This window comes from Rhinolophus sinicus, chromosome 14 (assembly GCF_057876585.1).
Source record: "Rhinolophus sinicus isolate RSI-liver-muscle chromosome 14, RSI-T2T, whole genome shotgun sequence".
In the NCBI taxonomy this organism is placed as follows: Eukaryota; Metazoa; Chordata; class Mammalia; order Chiroptera; family Rhinolophidae; genus Rhinolophus; species Rhinolophus sinicus.
Window position 1 is genome coordinate 79820913 of NC_142514.1, and position 12699 is coordinate 79833611.

Below are 12699 nucleotides of genomic sequence, written 5' to 3' on the forward strand. Positions count from 1 at the left end.
TAGTTTCCAGAATATGTACAGAACTTTTAGAACTGAACAACAAAAGGGCAAACAAACCAGTTTTAAAATGGACAAAGGATGTGAACAGACATTTCTCCAAAGTAGATATACAAATGTCCAATAAGCACATTGAAAAGATACATCATTAGTGGTAGCGAAATACAAATCAAAACTACAATGAGATACCACTTCATACCCATTAGGATGGCCAATAATAAGAAGAAGAAGTGTTGGCAAGGATGTGGAGAAATTGGAACCTTCATAAATTGCTGTAAAATAGTACAGCCACTATGGAAAATAGCTCGGCAGTTCCTCAGTTACACCTAGAATTACTGTTTGACCCAGCAATTCCACTCCTAGGTATATATACCCAAGAGAATTGACCAGCAGGCATTCAGACAAAGACTTGTGTAAGAATGTTCATAGCAGCATTCTTTGTGGTAGTCAAAAAGTGGAAACAACACAAATGGCCATCAACTGATGAACGGATAAACATAATGTGATGTGTACGTACAGTGCAGTATTATTCAGCCGAAAAAGGAAGGAAGTACTGATCCACGCTACAACATGAATGAATCCTGGAAACATCATGCTAGGTGAAAGAAGTCAGTCACAAAAAGCCACATACTGTGTGATTCTATTTATATGCAACGTCCAGAACAGGTAAATCCGTAGAGACAGAACTCAGATTAGTGATTGGCAAGGGCTGAGAGGAGAGCATGAAGAGTGCCTATGGAGTTTCTTTGGGGGATGATGAAAATCTTCCACAATGAGACAGTGCTGATAGTTGCACATTATGAATAATTGTATATTTTTAAAATTATTAAATGGTGAATTTTATCTCTTGTGAATTTTACTTCAATTAAAACAAATCTCTGACCCATCTCTTCTCTAATCCTCAGCATATGGTCTTAAACCAATCACTTAGCTATTGCTAGAGGGTCTTAGTCCATGAGTTATCCTTTGTAGTAATTCCACTCTCATACTATACTTTTTTCCCTCCAATAGCATATGAGTACTTCTACAGAGCCGCCTACACCAGTCTTCTCTTCCTCACCAGCACTTCCATTCCTCACTCCTCCTCAGGCTTTGGTCCCCAAAAGAACCAAGGGAAACATGGCAGACATGAAAAGCCTCCACCTGCAGATTACAGACCTGACTTGCAAAGCTCTGCGTTTGCCCAAACAGAAGTGGATGCCTCTTGCTCACTGGAGGGGCCTTCCAGTTTTTGAAATTAGAAACTGGTTTCCAGTGTGGCCCTGCCACATCCATCACAGCACCACCAAGGAACGTTCACTTTGGGGAACAGGTAGAACGCGCATAGCATTTCCAGGCAGGCACAGGTGATTCCTGTAAGCTCAGTAGAGTGAAAGTCACATGTACAAAAATGTAAATTTCTGTGAGAAGATGTAATGCTGTTACTCACAGGGCTTAAGTGCTTTTAATTCTGGATAATAGATAGTCAGCTCTGATAGCTTTGGAGATTGATCTCTGAGCCTAGCGAGTGGTCCAAAAGTAGAAGGAAACTGTAGTCATCATTCTCTTCTTTTCCTCTTTTTTTTTTTTTTTCCTGCTGGGGTCAGCAGAAATGGGATTTTTTCTTTTTAGATCTGTTATTATGATTATGATTATACTGAAAGACCTGTATAGGAGGAATGCTGCAATTGGAATTAAAAATAGCATTTTATGTCCTCCCACACATAGCACTTGAGTGTTCTGAATGCCTTTTATAAATGCAGACTTTCTGCCTGGCTAGATAAAAGAAGCTGTCACTTCATTTCCATAACGAAGTCATTCCCAGGAGAATTCCATTGTTTTAGCAATAGAATTTTTGTAAAAGGCCTCTTATTTTGCCTGAAAAAGGTAACAAAAATGAACTTTTGAGAGCTTATTCGACAAAACAATTAAGGAGCTAGAAATTTTCTTCTTCTTCTTCTTCTTTTTTTTTTTTTATATTTTAGGAGTTGTAAGTGTGAGAATCCCCTGAACCATGATATTAGTATAAACCCCTAAACCTGGAAGATGAAGGGGGGAAGAAACCCTCTTATTAGTTCTTTTAATAGAAATGGGGGTTGCCTTACCCTGAGAATGTGTATTCTAGAGCCGGGTGATAAATAGATGTTGCTAATTCTAAAAAGTATTAAATATTCATTTTTAAAGAGATACAGGAAACTTATAGAATGCTCTTTATGTAAAGAATTTCCTTGGGATTTTTAATGAAACATGATCATCAGGTATTTTAATCTAGCTACAGGACTCAGAAGGCAAACTGTGGCTGTATCTTGCTGGGGTCCTTTGCTCAGAAAATACTAGTTGATATTTCCCTTTATTTGAGTTTACTACGTTATAACAAATGGAGCGATGCTTCTTTGTATGCTAGTACTCGTAAGTTGCTCAAGCAGGCTGTGCACATGTGCTTTCCCTCTGCACCCCTCCCCTGTGCTGCCCCACCCTCCACACAGTGGATCTTTGCTCCAAATACGGTATCAAATCTTCCACTCCACATTCATAGAAAAAGAATAATTGTATTTCTTGGTACTTCCCCGGCACCAAGTAACCCACATCAAAGTCTCCCAACCTTTGGTGTTTCAACAGGTAATCCCTGGATTTAATGCCAAGTGGTATTTCTGTTACTTGTTGTTCACAGCTGAGACCATTGAAATCTCAGTTTTAAGCTAGAATAGTTTTATTAAGCCTCCTCCAAAAGGAGAGAAGTTTTCAATAGTGCCTTTGTCTGGCAATATTTTTTTTTCTGATTGCATCAGAAAGTTGTGATATTTAAACAAGGAGACAGCTACCTGGAATGGTATGAAAAAAGAGGTTAAAATATTGAGTCATTAGAATTTTTGGCTTTTAATTGAATAAAAGAGACAAAAAAGAAGACAAACGAGGTTGATTCAGTATAATTATAGAAAATCCTGCTGGTTCGAACATTATGCAAAAAGTTGGGTAGTTAGTATTGTTGCTCATTTTGAATTTTTGGAAAATATTCTGTTCCTTAAAAATCTTTGAATAACCTTTAATCATGTAGAGATGCTAAAATTTTTTAAAGCCTGATTGGAGGTCCTGGTTGTAGCTATGCTTTTACATAGTAATATTTCATTAAATGGAAGGAAAGTGTGGCTTTGATTGGCTGCCTCCAAAGTTCTGCTTTGAATACCTTTGTTGAACTCGGTTACTTGTAATTGTCTAAAAGGATGGTCTGGGGGTGTATGTGGATTCTATCTGGTCTTTTACTTTGTCTCACCAATTAGAATTTTGTAAAGTCAGGCCAAATCAAATAGTTGGGGATACTATCGTCTAATTCCCAATATAATGGCAAAAAGAGAATGAGTGGAAAATATGTAAATTTCTTTCTTAGAATTTTTGCTAATTCTGTTATTAAAAGGAGACGAAATAGAGCAGAAACAAAAAGAAATGTCAAGTCAAGGGACTCCTCCTGATGACCACTCAAGGACCACAACAGCTCATGATTTATAAAAGCTTTCTAATGATCAACACAGGAAACACAGGCTCTGTCCCCGCCTTCCCCATTTTTCCCTGACGCTTCTTTAACACCCAAACCAATCACTGCCCTTCTGGAATAAAACTCTCCTCCAGGGAGGCTTGTGATGACTCATGAATGCCTGAGAGCGCCTGTAACCCAGGGCATGTGTGGCCAGTGTCTCAGGCTTCTTGATCCACGTTTCTGTCTCCTGCGCCATTGGGAGCAGAATAGGAAGCAAATCAGGCTAGGAAAAAATTGTCAATAAGGACCACATGCCACCTGGGTCTTTAAAAATAATTTCCCAGGGACGTCCTTCTATGGTTATTCAATGCAGATTAAGTGTTTCTCATGTGTATTTTCATCTTATTCTTGATATGCAGACATACTTTTCTCTGGATGCATAGTTATATTTCTTAACAAACTTGGTTTTATACGAGTGAGGAGATATAACCTACATAGCAGTATAGACACCTGCTGAGTCCATAGCTGTGTGGATAAAGCCTTACCTTTATGTGATAAGCTGTGCTAATAATAGGAAACAGTGGCGTGGATCATGAATTATAGTGTTTAAAAAGTTTGATCACAGGATTTTTTTTCAGCATATTTTTCCTCTCTGATTATGTGTTCTTTAGGTAGATACTAATTTTAGGGGTTTTTTTTAACCTAAGCACAAACCCATCAATATCAGTAGAAGATGTTCCAAGTAGATGCTTAATATCCAAGGATTACCAGTCTGGGAAAAGAATTTACAATGTTTAAATTTCAGACATCATCAAATGTTGATTGGAGAGGGATTGTATGATATGATGAATAACCATATTTTTCAGACTACCTTAGGTTTGGGCTTCATCTCCCTCCAGTGCCTGAATTCCTACTGGGTACCTGTACTTGCATTGCCCTTGACTTTCCTGGGAAGGGGGAATTTGGCCCCCATGACTGACATTCCTTCTCCTTTGGAAGCAGGGCGGAGAGAGAGGCTCCCTGCTGGGCTGAGCGGCTCTTCCAGAGGATGTGTTTCTGAACTCTGCAACTGCCAGCAGCCCTGGCTGCTTCTCCTTCTTCCTCAGAAAGAAAATACAGAGTCAGCTTTAGTCCTGGGTTGGAAAAAAGAGGCCCTGGCAGAATATTTCATTGATTGACTGAGCTGTTTCCCTATTAGCTTATGTAATGATTTTTCTCCAAGTCACCAGTGAGGGACTCTCCTATCTGATAGCTACAGAGTAAAGAGACTTGAGGACATGTCAGAGTGAAAGTAAAATACCACATTCTCAGGCAATCAACCAGTATTTACCAGGGGGTTACCGTTAGTTAACAAAAGCACTCAGAGGCTTCCAAAAAGAAGACAGGCACAAAAATCCTGTCTTCACAGAGTTTACTACAGTCTGCCTGGGGAAATGATGCCTGTTTTAGGGTAAGGAACAAAATGATTAGGAATACAAGGAAAAGGAATACAAACTTTAGAAGCTCACATCTAAAAAAAAACAATACTTCTCATTGAGAAAGTTGCAACATAGGAGGATGAAGAAAGAGTAATGGAGAAAGGATTTGAACAAGTCTTGTTAGGTACGGCTTGAATTTGAACTTGTGGATTAGAAATGTGAGCTCTCAGAGATAAAGAAAGAATCTTCGTTTGCTGGTACAATGTGCATGAAGGGAGAAGTACGAAACGAAGTTGGAAAAGCATGTTGGGGCCAGATTGTGAAGGTCTGAAACATCAGATTTTAGACTTTTAACGAGTATAAGAACCAATCCCACAGTGTGGCATGGAGAAGTTATGTAATCTACTCCAGGAAGTTTGATCCAGCAAAGATGACTCAGATGGTTTGGAGGGAGAATGTTGAAGGCAAGAAGACCAATTAGCAGGCTGCTGCGAGAGGAATAGAGTAGAAACTAGCATGGCAGGGTGGGAATAGAGAGCAGGCTTGATGGGACTTGACAGCTGATGGACTGGGGGAGACTGCAGAAGACAATGCTGCCATTAGCATGAACGGGAAATAAAAGAGGAGGGCTGGTTTGGGGGGAAAAGGATGGGACATTTTGAAATGGACATAATTATTTCTACTGCATATATCCAGCAGCTTGTTGGGGGAGATGCCAGGGCCATGGGTACAGATTTAAGAACTATGTGCAATAAAGGGAAATTATTATAGAAAGAGAAGAGAGCTGTGCATGTAACCTTGGGGAAAACGTGCCTTAGGGGTAAGAGGAATGACAGGAAGGGACAAAGCCAAGAAACTAGCAGCAGTGTGATGTAAGGAACACCAGAATAGCACCGTCTCAGAGAAACCAGGCTCACTGGGATATTTTGGTACAAGAGGCGAACAAAACTCAAAGTGATTTCAGCAAAAAAAAAAAAAAAAAAAGGACTTGATTGTATCATGTATGTATTAGTTTTCTGTTGCTGCATAACAAATGACCATAAACTTAGTGACTTAAAGCCACACCTGTGTTATCTCAGTTTCTGCAGGTCAGAAGTCTCACCATGGCACAGCTGGATTCTCCACTCAGGGTTTCATAAGGCTGAAATCAAAATGTTAGCTGGACTGCATTCTCGTCTGGGGCGCATGGTCTTCTTCAAGTTCCCATGGTTGTCGGCAGAATTATTTCCTTGTGGGTGTAGGACAGGCCCCTGTTCTAGTGCTGGCTGTGGACCAGGCACCACGTTCAGCTCCTGGTGTCTATCTCCAGTTTATTGCTGTGGTGTGACCGCCACTAACCCCCCCCCCCCACCCTTCCCGTATGTCCTCTCATGCTTTGAATCTCATTCCTGTAACAATTTATCCCTCTGAAGGGCTCACCTGATTAGGACAGGCCCATCATGAATCATCTTTATATTTTAAGATTAATGGATTTAGGACCTTAATTTTATCTGCAAAATCCCTTCACAGGAGTAGCACCCAGATTAGCATTTGGTTGAATAGGAGAAGGTGTGTGTGCTCTTAGGGACAGCACAATTTGGGGGGGCATTTTGGAATTTTGTCGGTTACAACGTAACTAAAAAATCCAGACGTAAATCTAACTTTTGGCATGGCTGGATCCAACAAGAGGCCTCACTGTGGTCAGGACGCAGACATTTTTTTCAGCTTTGCTCCCTACTGCAGAGCTTCATTCTTAAGTGGGCTTTCCTCATGGGGTGGGAAAAAAGCTCTTAGTAGACCAGGGGGTGACTCATTCCTTACTTCCAGCCAGTCTGAGAGAGCCCTTTGACTGGTGTGGCTTTGGTTACGTGTCTGTCGCTAAAACCAGTCTTGATGGTGAGAGAGATATGTATTCTGATTCTCCAGACCTAGGTCACATGGCCGTCTTTGGAGCCAAGACATGGGGTCATCCAAGCCCGTATAACGAAGAGAATGGGGAGAGAGAGGTTATTCCTGAAAGATGCTATTCAGGCAACAATGCTAGTATACTAAATAAAAGGAAAAGAAAATTGAAGAACCTACTATATCAAATATTATAAAAGAAGTAAATTAGGAAAAGGACGCTACATTTAGAAGGCAGGAAGTCATTCTGAAAGAAAGAGAAGGAAGTTTACTAAAAACAAAATGAAACAAAAAAAAAATAGTGGTAGGAGTCAAACTCCAAGAGTTTAAGATGTACCTGGTGAAATATTGGCATTGAATTTATGCTCCTGTTAACGTTTGTTGGTGGACAGGAGAGAGGTGACAGCCATTTGGGAATACATCAGGGTATGGGGAAGGTCCTTCGTGAATAGCAATAACTGATATGTTTGTAAGATGAGAAGTTTCTAGTAAAGGAAAAAAATGGAAGGAAAGATGGAGGGCAAAACTGACCCCAGTAGGACCTGAGGCCCGTAGGAGGAGAGCAGATTAAGACCCAAGACTGAGAACCACCAAAAGTTTTCCCAGATTATAAAGTGTGTTGGACTTTTTGGGGTTTTTTGGTCATCTGTCACCTCTTTGGAATAGTCAGGTGTCATTCTTTCCAATGTAGCCATCTTATAGTGATTAAATATACTCAAAAGATCCTTAGCCTCTGCAGGTTATTTAATTGACAGAAAGACTTCCCCTTAGAGCACTGGTTCTCCAAGTGTGATCCGTAGACCAACAGCATCAGCATCACTTGGGAACTTGTTAGAAATGCCAGTTCCCTGGCCCCACCCCATGCCGAATTCCCTATCCTGAATCAGAAATTCTGGAAATGGGACCCAGCAATACGGCTTAACAAGGCCTCTAGGTTTTTCTGATGGCGGTTGAGGTTTGAGAGCCACAACCTCAGAGCCTCCACTTACCACAGGGGTGTCCTTATCATTGGTTTTGGAAGAGCTGTGAGACTCAAGGATATAGGTTCCTGGTGACCTGGGATGGCGGGGCGGGCGGGCTGTTGTACATCGGTGTAAATTTTGAAAGAAGATGGTAGTTGAGAAACCACTAGTAACTTAGAATGAATTGTCAAAACAGGAGAAAGAAGCCTAAGTTATAACTTAGTGGTTCTCTAGTTCATGGAGGGCTTTCATCTGGGTGGTGGCCCTCATAGGAGCTCCAAGTCCCTGGAGGATGGAGAAAGGAGAGAAGGGCTTGAATTACAGCTATAGAGTAGTGATTCCTCTGGAGTATGGGTGAAGTTGTAGAACAGGTTTTGGATATGGATCGTTTAATTTACATTCAGGCTCTTCTACTAAACACTGTTAGGAGGCTGTAAAAGGAGGGCATGGCAAGGTTTCTTTCATCAAGGAACTTATAAACTTTTCAAGCCTTCAAGACTTAAATAAATCCAGTGGAGTATAAAGACAATATAACAGAGTGCTGAATTGAAAAGACCTTGGGTTAAAATGTGTGGTGGAGGCTGTAAGTGCCGTGGGCAGTCAGGGGAAAGAGAAATTGGCACTGTGTCATTTTCTTCTCTGGATGGACAGAGGATGAAACTGTCAGCCTGGCATAATTTCCCACATCGGGTGGGGAGGTATTGGACAACTTGGCTTCAAGGAGTCCTTTTTCTTGCTCTCTCTTTTCTTCCTGAGGTTTCTAGTTTGTCAAAACTACCAAGTCAAAGCGAGGGTTTGTATTTCAAGACTTGGAACTTGGAGTATCATTAATGTTTTTGGTTATATAATGAACTGGTTGGTAGGAGAAAGTACACTTTATCCTGGGTGTCTTAAATGGAAACAGACAAATTAAAGTTTGGCCTATTCATTTCAAACAGACTTTCAAACTTACTCCATTCATGGGGAGAACATGAATGAGCCTGTCTCAGGATGCCTTTGTTTTGTAGAACGAAGAAAGCAAATGACTGATTTTCCTTAGCGGAAGAATTAAGCTGTACCAGACCTGGGATATAGGGAACAAAAAAACACTTCAGATGAATACAACATTTCCATTGCTTTTTATTTCTTTGTATCATGTTACTCACTTGGGCAAGTAAACAGATAACCAAACCAAGAACCAAGAGAAGGTTCACAGGACACTCTTGTAGGTCGGCATAAATGCCATTTAAGTCTGAGACAGGGGAAAAAAGCCAACAACATATATATATATATATATATATATATATATATATATATATATATATATATATATATCTCCTGACAGTCAAGAGGAGGCCAATTTGGAACCTAATGCAAAGTCCTGAGAAGATGTTTTTTTCAGACTTTATATGTAATGTGGTCTGTTTTTAGCCCTTTTGGGGAGGGTTTTCTTAACGCCAGCTGCGGCATGCAGGTGTTAGCACAGAGTTTCCTTTTATTTCTTGTGATGATGGGTGACTTGAGACGCATTAGGAAGCCAGAGTCTGCTTTGCTGTCACATCAAGTATAATACCTGCACTGAGTGGTGTTCCCGGTTAGAAATCGCTAAGTGTTTGTTGCCCTGATGGCCCGGGCAGTCAGAAAGAAGAATCATCTCTTATTCCAAGGTATTAAGAATAGTTGTGTTGCTCTTTTTTTAAAAACTGAGATTATAATTGACCTATAACATTATTTTAGTGTCAGATGTACAACCTAATGATTGGGGATATGTATGTATATGTATATATATATATATATATATATATATATATAGCAAAATAATCACCACAATAACTCTGGTTAACATAAAGTCTGTTGCTCATTTCTTGGTCAAGGAAACCCCGTTGAAATGCCAGGAAAGAAACAAAGATGAAAAGACAGAAATTAGTTGTACATCTCTAGGTCACATCACATAACACACAGGCTGTTTCCTTTCCCTGGAAACGCGATGCCTGGCTAACTTCTGCTCATCTTTCACTTCTCTGCTTAAAATGTTCCTTTTGTAAGAAAAGCCTTTCTGAGCCCCTCCTTCTAAATAAGATACCCCCATTATGACTGCAAATCACGGTGCCTGTTTTTCCTTCATAATACCTGTCCAGTGTTCAAATTTTACACATATTCTAAAACTGGTATACTATAATTCTTTAACGTTTGTCCCTCTTGAGGCAGCAAGCTCTTTAATGATCCTCGTCTGTTTTGTTCACCATTGCGAGCACAGAACCCGGTGGATATACTAAGCACCAAGTAAAAATTTGTCGAGCAAATGAATTAATTAATAAGAAAGCACTTTGGAAACTGTATTCACTATAAAAGTCATAGTTAATTATATTAATAGCAGACACCTCCTTTTCCTTTCTGTCCTAGTTTTTTTTCTCTCCATTTTTTAGTTCTTTGTTTTGAGGTAAACTTGTCAGTGTTTTACCAATTCCAAATCTAAGATTTGACATTATTCATTGTTGCCTTTTTTGAGATAGAGACCATTTTTTTCCCCTCGAAAATATTACACCCACAGTGTGAATACCGTGCTCCCACCTTTGTTCAGTGTGTGTTTATAACTTGGAAAGGAAAACATGACTGGCCCTTGGGGATGATTTATTTGGGGAGCGAACAGGATGCCAGAGTAGCACTTCAATTCTTTCTTTCGTCATCCCCAAAGCCACTCATGTAAATTCCTATACTTCAAGTATGCTCCTCAAGAATTCACAAGTCAAAATAACTTGATAATATTGGCCCATGAAAAGCTCTTCCTGGCTCTGTCTTCAAGGAGGGGAAAATTTTTTAAATCCAGGTGTGGAAAATATCAATGATCAGGGTACGAATCGGTCTTTTCTTTAAAAGTAACAGACCAAAATGATCCAGTCCTTCTCCAGTAGGTGATCGGTGTGCCACTTCTGTGTGGCAGTGTTATCCTCAGTGGGTGGACATGGCAGAGAGCCAAGTGGAACATTTCACAGCCCCGCAAACCTCCGGTGCACTAACCACTGCAGCCCAGCAATCTGAGGAAGCCATGTAATGATGTGCAGGAACATGCCTCTCACCCACCTTCCACTCCCCCTACCTCTTGGCTTCCCGCTCCCAGCCCTCACTGTCTTTCTCCCTGAGATTCCAGGCGCCTCTGTTTCTGTCCTCTACTTCTGTCAGCCACTCCGTGGAAGCAGGAGCTTTAGCATGGTGACCCGTGCCGACGTTTGGATGTGTGGGTGCCCCAGGGATGGTTGGTTGTTGATGACTGGCCAAGGCTGGCTTTTATGTTCTGGCTCAGAGCTCAGTAACAGGCTTATGACCACTAACACTACTTTGCGTTTATATAGTGCCTTTCTTCTCAGGAACTCTTAGTGCTTTGCAAGAGTGATCTTATTGATCTTCCCAACAACCCAGCGAGGTATGAAAATGGCAAAGGTCCTAGCTCCCTCCTTTATGCAGAGAGTGGAATCAGGTGGCTTATTCTGAGGCTGTGTTCCAATTTTGCATCTCAGCTGGGATTTCATCCGAAGTTTCCCAGAATTGGCTTCAACTTTAGAGGGGGCAGGGGAGAGCCAGGGTTAAGGCAGGCCATGCCATGCGGCTGTGTCTCCTGGGGCAAGAGCCAAAATATCGAATATCTTCTTTACAAAAGGTACTGGAAAATGGTGTTCGGTGAATTATCAATTAGTCTGATTGATTATACACTTCCTTTGTTGCAGTAACAAGTGACTTGCTGATGCACTTACCTTTTTCTTTCCCTTTTGTTCTATTCCCATGCTAGGTATTTCTCACTTCTCTGTGAAAGGAAGAAAGAACACGCCTGAGCCCAGGAGCCCTCCTGCTTCCTGTGGGACGTCTCCATGGTGAAGGAAGCCTGGGGTGCCCAGTGAACAGGCACAGTGAATGTTGTAAGTGGACAAGAGCAGCCAGCATCTGCGGTGGCCTGCCTTGCAAGGAGTTGTGGGTCGTGGGATGTCACCGATCCAGGGTGATGAAGGGGTGTTCATGTTAGCTCTCGGTGATCATCCAATTAATTTATTTTCTTCAGGGGAGAGGTTCTGTTTTTATTTGCCGTGAACTTGCCTTTCTCTCAGCTTCTGTGGGGCACGACTCATTATCTCCTTCTGGAACAAAAGAGTGGAATACAGTGATTCTTCCGTTGTAGGAATGCCCTTTTTCCTGGTACAGTTAACTAGTATCAAGTTTAGGGCAACCTCGAAATTCTTTCAGGTTGGTAGGTGGGAGGGGAGGGAGGGGTGTCACATTCTCCAGGCTCAGGATTTGTAACCAGGATTGCCACCAGCACTTATTTTTATTTATGTGAAATTTTGGATTGGAATGAAATGTTTTTCTGGCTTTCAAAAATCTGAGGTATGCAAGTGCAGTTAGTTGTTTTGGGTACTTCTCTTATTCAAAATGGGCTGATTTACTGGTTTTTACCAGGCTACTAGATTGGGACTTTGAAATTAGTAAAGTAATTCCTGAAGGTCAGCTGCTAGTCACCTTTCATGAGGAGTTTTAGGACCAAGTAATTGAAAAGACTGTACAGGATGGGCTTCAAAGACCTTATCTGTCACAAAATGTAGGGGTTTCACCAGCTCTACTTTCTGCAGATTTTACCTCATTGCTAGGCTGTGTCACCAAAAAAAGTTTAGATGAGTTTTGACCAGGAAACAATTCAGCTACAGGAAACCCATAATGGCCTAGAAATGTATTTCCTTCAAATGTTAGAAAATGAAGAGCCAGCTTCGACTAGGGTTTTTTTGGTTTTTGTTTTCGTGAGTGTGTGTGTGTGTGTGTGTGTGTGTGTGTAACTTTATATATTAAGTTTTTAGCTTCTTAATAATTTACTCAGGAAAATTTTCCAGGTGTTTATTACCTATTTTTTTCTAGTTTCTTCAAAGATTTTGAAAAGCAAAATGCAGTCATGTAAGAGCATATATCAGGGAGTAAGAGCATTGACATTGAAAGGAAAAATTTCCACTGAATTTTCAAAATTTCATGGTTT

General features: G+C 40.8%; 1 protein-coding gene across 2 annotated transcripts in view; it reads left to right on the forward strand.

Moving 5' to 3' along the window:
* The window catches only part of ATXN1 (ataxin 1), a 376299-nt gene that overhangs the window by 216529 nt on the left and 147071 nt on the right, over positions 1-12699 (forward strand). For both annotated transcript variants that reach the window (XM_088791372.1, XM_088791373.1), the window contains one exon: positions 11473-11599. The gene's annotated coding sequence lies outside the window, so the exon portion shown is untranslated. The remainder of the gene's footprint in view (positions 1-11472; positions 11600-12699) is intronic.